Below are 9,519 nucleotides of genomic sequence, written 5' to 3'. Positions count from 1 at the left end.
TTTATTTATTTATTAAGATTTTATTTATTTATTTGAGAGAGAGAGAATGAGAGACAGAGAGCACGAGAGGGAAGAGGGCAGAGGGAGAAGCAGACCCCCTGCTGAACAGGGAGCCCGATGTGGGACTCGATCCCAGGACTCCAGGATCATGACCTGAGCCGAAGGCAGTCGCTTAACCAACTGAGCCACCCAGGCGCCCACATTATTTATTTTATTGAAAAAAAAAATGAACAGATCCTGAAATTGCTGACTTGAGATAATTAAAGAAGGGATGGTATATAAATCTAAACCTTGGTTTTGAGATTGATGGGTTTATACTACTTTTGCTAAAGAGCAAAGTTGCTTTAAAAATATGAGAAGAAACTAAGGAAATAGTGTGTTGTGCTCACTATTTTATGTAACTTCTATTTGGATTGACAAAGGTTGTAATTTCAATTTAACTGTCAGCTGACATCACTGAATGGGACACCCCAAATATAGCATTATCAACAAAGCCCATCCCAAAAAGATAAAACCAAAACCAAAACCAAAGCAACCCACCTTTTCCAATCCCAAGGGGATGAATGCTTTGCCGATGCAGGCTAAGTTGAGAACCTGCAGTAAATATCAGCCTATAGTTAAGAAGCAAAGATGGGAATAAAAGCTATCAGCAAAAAATGCTTTGTTTTCCCGCCACCAAATCTGCCATTCTTTTCTATGTGTACCTACATATTTTGCCTCCTACTTCCCACTAAAATGGAAGACATGACTCTGCAATGAATTAACGCTATATATTGAGTTCTGGCCGTCAGAATGTGACCAATGGGATATGGACCTAGGCAGTCAGGAATCTGTACATTCTCCATGTGCCTTCTCTCTCCAACCTCTATGTCTGTAAGTGATACACTTGTACATGGCATCGTTACAAGCTGCAAGGAGCATAGATCTTGAGTCACTGACTGGAGAGTTGTCTGATCCTGTTATGTTACTATACATGTTACTATGACATGAGTGACAAGCCTTTGTTGAGTAAGGCCACTGAGTATTCATTACCACAGCATAGGCTCTACCATTCTAGCTTATCTTAACTAATATAGATGGCAATGGGTTTTGTCAGGTTTTCAATGATTTCATAAAGTTTCACTAGATGTTGCACGCTTGGCTCTACTGTTCTGTATGTTAACTTTTCCTTCCTTTTAGCTCTGCATTTATCTCTATATTGGTCAATAGATCATATCCTAAAAAAAAAAAATGTAATGGCATAGAAAATAATTTAATTTGGCTCTAATCCAGCATTTTCCAAAGTGTTTCTTTAAAAAGCATTACTTTGGGGAGCTATTAATGTGTATACCTGAACAGAATTTCCAAGCTTATATAATTTTGGAAAATGCTACATTCTATAGATCTGTCTTGGAGATGCTTGACATATATTATCATAGTAAAGGCTCTGAACAGACCTGTAATAAAGAAGCCAAAGTTACCTTTTCCCAAGAGTTTGCACATTTATTTGACCATGACTTTTTTCCTGCAAATATTTCTTAGAAGTAGTTCCTTTTGTGGGGCACCTGGCTGGCTCAGTCAGTAGAGCATGTGACTCTTGATCTCAGGGTTATGAGTTCTAGCCCCACATTGGGTGTAGAGATTACTTAAAAATAAAAAATCTTTTTAAAAAGATTTATTTATTTTAATCTAAAGAGGGGGGAAGGGACAGAGGAAGAGAGGGAATGTTAAGCAGACCCCCCTCTGAGCACAGAGCCCATTGTGGGGCTCAGTCTCATGACCCTGAGATCATGACCTGAGCCAAAACCAAGAGTCGGATGGTCAACTGACTGAGCCACCCAGGAGCCCCTTAAAAATAAAAAAAAAAAATCTTAAAAAATAAAGTAGTTCCATTTGTGCAAAAGTAGTTATGGAGATAGCCTGAGGGGAAAAAAAGTCCTGTAATTTCACTTAGAAAGATAAATTTTCACCAAAAGGACATTGTATTAATCAGAAACAGAACCAGTAGTTAAATAGGTGTATTAATTTCCTAGGATTGCTGTAAAAGTGACCACAAAACAAATCGCTTAAAAAAGCAAAAACTTAGGCTTTTCACACTTCTGGAGCCTAGAGGTTGGAATCTAAGGTGTCAGCAAGGCCATGCTCCCTCTATAGGCTCTAGGGAAGGATCCTTCCTTGGCTCTTCTGGCTTCTGGTGGTTGCTGACAATCCTCGATATTCCTTGTCTTTCTTCTCTGTGTGTCTTCTGTGTCTTCAAATCTCCCTCTCCTCAAAGGGGCACTGGTCATTGAATTTAAGGCCCACCCTAATTCAGTATGACCTCATCTTAATTTAATTACATCAGTTAAGACTCTAGTTCTGAATAACTTCACATTCACAGTGTCTGGGATTGGGACTCCAACATATCATTTTGGGGACATAATTCAAGCTCCAATAGTAGGAAATATTTTTCATCTAAATATCTAGCTATCAATCAAAAAATTGGCTTATGCAATTGTAGCATCTGGCTAGGCAAGTCAGAAATATATAGGGCAGGCCAGCAGGATGGAAACTCTTGGGCAAAAGCTGAAACTGTCATCCACAGGCAGAATTTATTCTTCATGGAAACCCCAGTTTTACTCTGATAGTCTTTTAACTGATTGCATGAGGCCTCCACACACTATCGAGGGTAATTACTTTGTTGCAAGTCACCTGATTGTAGATGTTAACCACATCTATAAAATGTCTTCACAGCAACATCCAGCTTAGTGTTTGATTGAATAACTAGGTACTATATCTTAGCCAAGTCAACACAGAAAACTAACCATCAAACATAAAATTAAATTGTAAGGTCAAGAACCTTCTGATGTTCTAGCACATTCTAAAGCTCTCAGGCACACAAAAGCTTCTTTTCTTCTTAATTAACAGAATTTTCTTGGGTTACCTTGATCAGCCACGAGGTTGTCATTATGAGTCCTGTCTCTGAATGAAAGGGAGAATTGATGTGATGCAATTTAATTGTTCAGGTATTTTTTTTTTTAAAGATTTTATTTATTTATTTGAGACAGAGAGAATGAGATACAGAGAGCATGAGAGGGAGGAGGGTCAGAGGGAGAAGCAGACTCCCTGCCGAGCAGGGAGCCCGATGCGGGACTCGATCCCGGGACTCCAGGATCATGACCTGAGCCGAAGGCAGTCGCCTAACCAACTGAGCCACCCAGGCGCCCCAATTGTTCAGGTATTTTAAGAACGAAAACATAATGCCTATTTGGCTGTCTTGAAATCTTTGAAGTGATCTTAGAGAGTACCTAAGCTATTATTCTTACTTTCTCAATGGGCGAACTGGGCCCAGAGTGGGTAAGCACCTTGCACCTATTTTTAATGGCAGGTTCAGACCCAACCTGAGGTAACAACCCAGTCCAGTTCTCTTTCCACTGTGGCTCTCAAACAAACTCTCCGGCTTTCTTCTTCGAGTCATTCCACTGTGGGAACACGTGGTGCTGAGCAATCTCCTGTGCCCATCTCCCAGGACCCATAGCTCGGCTGCCAGACGCCGTCCACATTGTTGGAGAGGAAAGTATGTGGGCAGGAGGGCATGGCACCCAGCAGAATGCTTTTCTTGCCATGGACCTCTCAGGACCCTCTTTAAGTATGGGTTGTGCCTCCAATTGGCATCAATTTGTCGTCACTCCGGGTACACAAGGTTGGCTTGCCTCTGCATTTCGATGACACTGTATGTTTTGATATCCTAGGTGACATGTCTGCATAAATACATGAAGACGGGAACAGCAAAGGTCATAACTTTTCCTATTACTGAAGATAAAATTTAATGAGCTAGATCACAGGCTGCTTTAAGAACGGCTGTGCCAGGTTAATGGGGCTCTGCCACTGAAGCCAATTACACTGGGTACAATTACAGCCTATTCTAATAGCTGTAAGTCAGGGTTACACAAAGATTCTGTCTCTGGGTAATTACTAGCTAGGAAGCAGGTGAGGGGAAACTAAGCAAATTGATCAGTGGATCATACAAGAGACACACAGAAAGCACAGAGCTTGTAGCTATTCCGGGTGCGTGTGGGTCATCTGTTGCTAAGAAGGAGCTGGCTTCGCAGTCAGAAAGCCCTCTTCTTTTACCACTCACCAAAAGGATATGTGATTTCAAAGACGCTTTTAGAAAAGTAGCTGAAAAGTGAATAGTAGGAGAGGGGGAGGAAGAACTCAGAAAGCCCTTCTCTATTGAAACGGTTTCCCTGAGGATTGTGAAAGATTTAGTGCGTTGATATTATTAATTTCTTCCAACCTAAATACAGGGGAGTGTTACCAAACCCAACATGATTTTGTAAAATTTGGACAAACAGACCTCAAAGATTGACTTAGTAAAAGACCTCCTTTAAATTCTCTGCTAGCCTCACCCTGGCGGCTATTTACAGGTCCTTTCCTGCACATGGCTAAAAGGGGGTCATTGGAGAGTCTTCTGACAATTGAAGATCCATCAGAAATATAGATGAAAACACTTTGAAATTTCAAGGTAACAGAATTTTCCTATGATCTCATGGATCGATTTGCACACTATTGATTTTTGAAAAGCCTTCGAGGACCAACACACCTTCTCCAAGTGAAACACACGTGTTCAGGTTATCGCTGAATAAATATTTTAAGATCCAAGGGAGTGTGTGGGGGGGGTAATGTTTCCTTTCTGAAAGCATCAGTGACATTTATTGGAACTGTGGGAAAGTCATTGCCGACAAAGGCAGCTGTATTTCTGTGTGCTGCCTTTTGAGTAGAATGATGTTTATAAGGGAATGAGTATTAAATAAATGACACAAGCAATGTCAATTTTTCAAAATGTTCTTTGTTTCCAAGAGGTTAAAGATTAAAAAAGTAATTCCTAATATTGGTTGTTCAGACCACAATTGGAAAGACTTCCAGAATGACTCAAGATTTTTAAAAGATCCTTTCAAAGTAATGAAGTAATCTGTGGTAGAGTAGAAACAAAGAGACGAGAGGGAGTAGGTGGTAGAATGTGGAGTCAGATGCTGTTCTCTTGCTGCTGCTGGCCCTGAGATTAAATTTTGGTGATATTGCTCTTTTTGTCATTAGAAGAGAAGGAGGAGGTTTTTCAGTAATTGTATATTCATTCTGTCCCTTTTCTCTCTTTAAACAAAACTCATTTCTCCAATTTTTTTTTTTTACAATCTCCAAAATGTCATTTGTTTTTACTCCTAATTTAAGATTGCTATCCTTTTCTTGGTTATCTTCCTCAGAGACTCTCCTTAGAGAATTAATTTGTGCAAGTATGCTTAATAATTTGGAAGAGGCTTCAGTCATTCCTATCAAGACTGCCTTGTAGAATTGCCCTTTGGTGACAAGCCCCCCGGGAGCCCTAAATAAATCAAAGGACAGAATACTCTCCCATTTTTCTCCTAGTTCTTTCACTATTCAGTTGTACATATCTAAAGAGGGAGAAAACCCCACTGAAAGTGTATTATATTTGAGAGTTACCCAAGAAATGATGCAGCCATCCTTTCTACTAAATAGATCCAATGCTGATCTGTCTTGGATAACCACAGTGTTTTGAACGTGTAGATTTTTCTATGAAGACAAACAGATATTCTTCTTTAATATTTAGATTGACTGTGGCTATTCAGAGAACGTAACGGTCAGCCCTGTCATTCACATAAGTGCTGGGCAGTAGAGAGAAAATAGGAGATCTACTTTGAGTTGAGAAGTGAAAAGGTGCATCTGATGAAGAGCAATACATCCAACACCATATATTGCATATATCCACCTAGAACTGATACAAACCAAGAGTGAGAAACCCCAAAGTTTCAAAAAAAAAAAAAAACAAACCAAACCCAGATATACTGGTAGTTTGCTGTAATACCAACGGGTCCACATTAGAGACAAAACAAAACAGAGTCACATAGGAGTGATCTTGTCACTGGCAGAATTAAACTTTCTTAAAGTGGGGTTCAAGAATGACCCAGATCAACTCATATCCTGCAGTCTCTCCTTACTCAAGAGTGGTTCACAAACCAGAAGGCAAAATTTCGGGGCACCTGGGTGATACAGTCAATTAAGCGTCTGATTTCGCTCAGGTCATGATCTCAGGGTCTGATTTCGCTCAGGTCATGATCTCAGGGTCGAGGGATTGAGCCCTGCTTCGGGCTCCCCACTCAGCGGGGAGCCTGCTTCTCCCTCTTCCTCTGCCCCTCCCCCTACTCCTGCACTCCTGCACACTCTCTCTCTCAAATAAGTAAAAATCTTTAAAAAAAAAGAAAGGCAAAATTTCAAGCTTCACCTCAGACCTACTGAATCAGAATCTGCATTTTATCAAGTGATTTGTAAGTGCATTAAAGCTTAAAAAGCACTGCCCCAAACACAACAGACCATAAGGTTCTAGGGTCTACTTCCATTATAATATCTCTAAAAGAACATTTCAGATTTTCCAGATCCAATTCCAGATTGTTTCATGAATCTTCCAATAGGCCCACACTCCGGTTTGTCTCTACATTATGAGCATTGAAAGCCATTAGTGGGAAATGACCATACTAAGGACAGCATGGCCTTTAGTGGAACAAACACTAAGCTTGGCGTCAGAGAATTATGCTCAATTCCTGACTCACCACTAGCTATGTGAACTCGAACAGGATGCTTTAGCTCTTTAGTTGTCCTTTCTTCGACTTATAAAATTGGGTTAATACTACCCATGTCATGGCGCTGTTAAGAGAATGGACTGAGATGACGTAAGCAGAGGGCTTAAATAAATCTAAATTTGATCTCTTGCCTGAGGACCATCTCTACATTTCCTCCCAGAACCTCAATATGAATTTCCCCTCTCTGGTTCATTTTGTAGTTTGCTGCCTCAAAGTTATTAGGCAACTTCGCATCATTTATATTCTTACATTTGAGGCTCACATTTCCTCAAAGCAACAGCCTCTTAGGCCTCATCACAAGCGCAACATGATAATTTAGGTGAAACAATTTTTCCCAGGCCTCATTGCAATTAGAGAACCCCAGAGTCATTTTATGACCATCTGTCAAACTGTGACTTGGAGAGTGCTGAATCCTATATCACAAACTAATTGATCCAGAGGGCTCTTCTCATTTAGATTGCTGGACAATTTGTCCTTGTTTGCCCAGCACAAGCCTAATTTACTCTTGTTTATTCAGGTGTGATCATTAATGCCCCCAATTTCACTTTAAAAGAGGTCTCCCAGCTTGTGTGAGAAATTACACAGTCAGCTATAAGCACATGACTGGCTTTCCAAAGTTAAACAGCAAGTGCAGAAGAAATGTTACACTGGTTCCCTTGCTTTGCCTGAGCAGCTCTTCAAAAAAGTTGCTTCTGATATAGAACCCTATACATTGCCTCAGGCCTCCCAATCCAATGTGGGGCCTGCTGACTCTCTGTTGGCATTCACATCCTGCTCTGAGGCCTCCCCTCTATCGCACATGGTGCAAACTTGGGACTTTCTTGCCAGACTGCCTTGCCAGCTGAGATCCACAGAGTCTTAGATACCATGCTAAGATGCATTGGCATGAGGTTTGGGAGGCAAATGAGAAGCTCAGATACATTTGCTGCTTCCTCTGCAAGTGGCAAGTGGACTCTGGGATCCAATTTGTGATCACTTTGTGATTTCAAACAGAGGGTGTTTTTTCATCGCACCCTCTGCAGCCCCCAGCCACTTAATCGGCTTTGAGGCTGAAGAAGATCTGTAAGGTTGGCAGTGACTTTCTGCAGATCCCCGACCCTGGGCAGCAGCATCTCTGTAAGCCTCGGCTTGACTTGTCCCCTCTTTTTTCCTGCCAGGGCTTTGTCATTTGCCTGCTTATTGATGTTCTAACAAATTTATTGAGCTATAATTGATCTAATTAATCCTCCCCGCTCCTTCTCCCTCAGCCCCGGGCAGCTAATGATCTGCTTTCTGTCACTATAGATTAGTTTACATTTTTAAGTTTTATATATAAATGGAATCTTACAGTATGTACTCTGTTTTGTCTGGCTTCTTTCACTCATCTTAATGTTTTTTGAGATTCACCAATGTTGCTGCAGGCATCAGATTTCATTACTTTGTATTACTGAAGAGCATTCCATTCTATGGAAATACCTTATTCACCCACGCACCCACTGATGGACATTTGTACTTGCTTCATGTCCAGTTTTGGTTATTACAAATAAAACTACTATGAAGATTCCTGCAAGTCTTTGTGGAGACATTTTTTCATTGCCCTTAAATAAATAATTAAAGAGTGCAATGGCCGGCTCTTTTTCGTGGCACCTCAAATGCGGCAGGCTGTTAGGACAAAGCTGAACATCTCTTTCCCAGTTCCTAGCTGCCAGAAAATCATTAAAGTGGATGATGAACACAAACTTTGTACCTTTTTTGAGACGTGTATGGCCACAGAAGTTGCTGTTGATGCTCTGGGAAGAATGGAAGGGTTCTGTGGTCTGAATCAGTGGTGGCAATGACAAACAAGGCTTCTGCAGGAAGCAGGGTGTCTTGACCCATGGCCATGACTGGCTGCTGCTGAGTAACAGGCATCCTGCTACAGACCAAGTAGGACTAGAGAAAGAAAGTGCAAGTCTGTCTGGGGTTGCTCTGTGAATGTCAATCTCAGTGTTTTCAATTTGGTCATTGTGAAAAAAGGGGAGAAGGACATTCCTGGACTCATGGATACTACTGTGCCTCATCACCTGGGGCCCAAAAGAGCTAGCAGAATCTGCAAACTTTTCAATGTCTTTAAAGAAGATGATGTCCACAAGTATGTTGTGAGAAAGGCCCTAAACAAAGAAGGTAAGAAACCTAGAACTAAAGCACCCAAGATTCAGCATCTTGTTACTCCACATGTCCTCCAACACAAGCATCAGTGTACTGCTCTGAAGAAACAGCATACTAAGAAAAATAAGGAAGAGGCTGCAGACTATACTAAACTTTTGGCCAAGAGAATGAAGGAGGCCAAAGAAAAATGCCAGCAACAGATTGCCAAGAGATGGAGGCAGTCCTCTCTGAGAGTTTCTACCTCTGAGTCTAGTCAAAAATGAGATTTTCTAAGAGTAACAATAGTGGTTGTACCATTGTCTATGACTTCTAGTTGCTCTGCATCTTCACCAGCACTTGTAATTGTCTTTTTAATTTTATCCATTCTAATAGGAGAGAAGTAGGATGATCCACATCTCCATCAAGACTTAAAAATGGCCACATTAGCCTGGAGGGATTTTAGGTAAGATATACAAAATACTTGGTAATGGTGAAGGGTGAGAGAGAACAGAATGAATCATGGAATAAGGGTGGCCATGGGGAATGACTTAGAGAAAATGCCCTTTCCTTGCCTTGTGAGCCTCCAGATTTGAATGCGGAGTGATGAGGAAAGTTAACAGGTCAGTGTGAGAATGCTCTTTAGAGGGTTAAAGAAAGCCCCTTTGTCCAACCAGAGGAACATTAGCCTCCACAACCCCCCCCCCCAGAGGTGTTAAGAGTGGTACTTTGTGATTTCGAAGCCACATCATGACGTCCCCGGTATCCGCCATGCTATGTTGATGTCCAAAGTGGTGCTCAG

The 9,519-nt window shown here is 41.2% G+C and overlaps 1 pseudogene; it reads left to right on the top strand.

Annotated features, from left to right (window-relative positions):
* Positions 1-8,245: 8,245 nt before the first annotated feature.
* On the top strand, positions 8,246-9,004 carry LOC118008237 (annotated as a pseudogene).
* Positions 9,005-9,519: the final 515 nt, after the last annotated feature.

This window comes from Mirounga leonina, unplaced genomic scaffold, assembly GCF_011800145.1.
Source record: "Mirounga leonina isolate KUSES-001 unplaced genomic scaffold, KU_Mleo_1.0 Mir_101608, whole genome shotgun sequence".
Taxonomy (NCBI): Eukaryota; Metazoa; Chordata; class Mammalia; order Carnivora; family Phocidae; genus Mirounga; species Mirounga leonina.
Note: the sequence above shows the minus strand (reverse complement) of the source record. Positions and strands in the feature narration are given on the sequence as shown.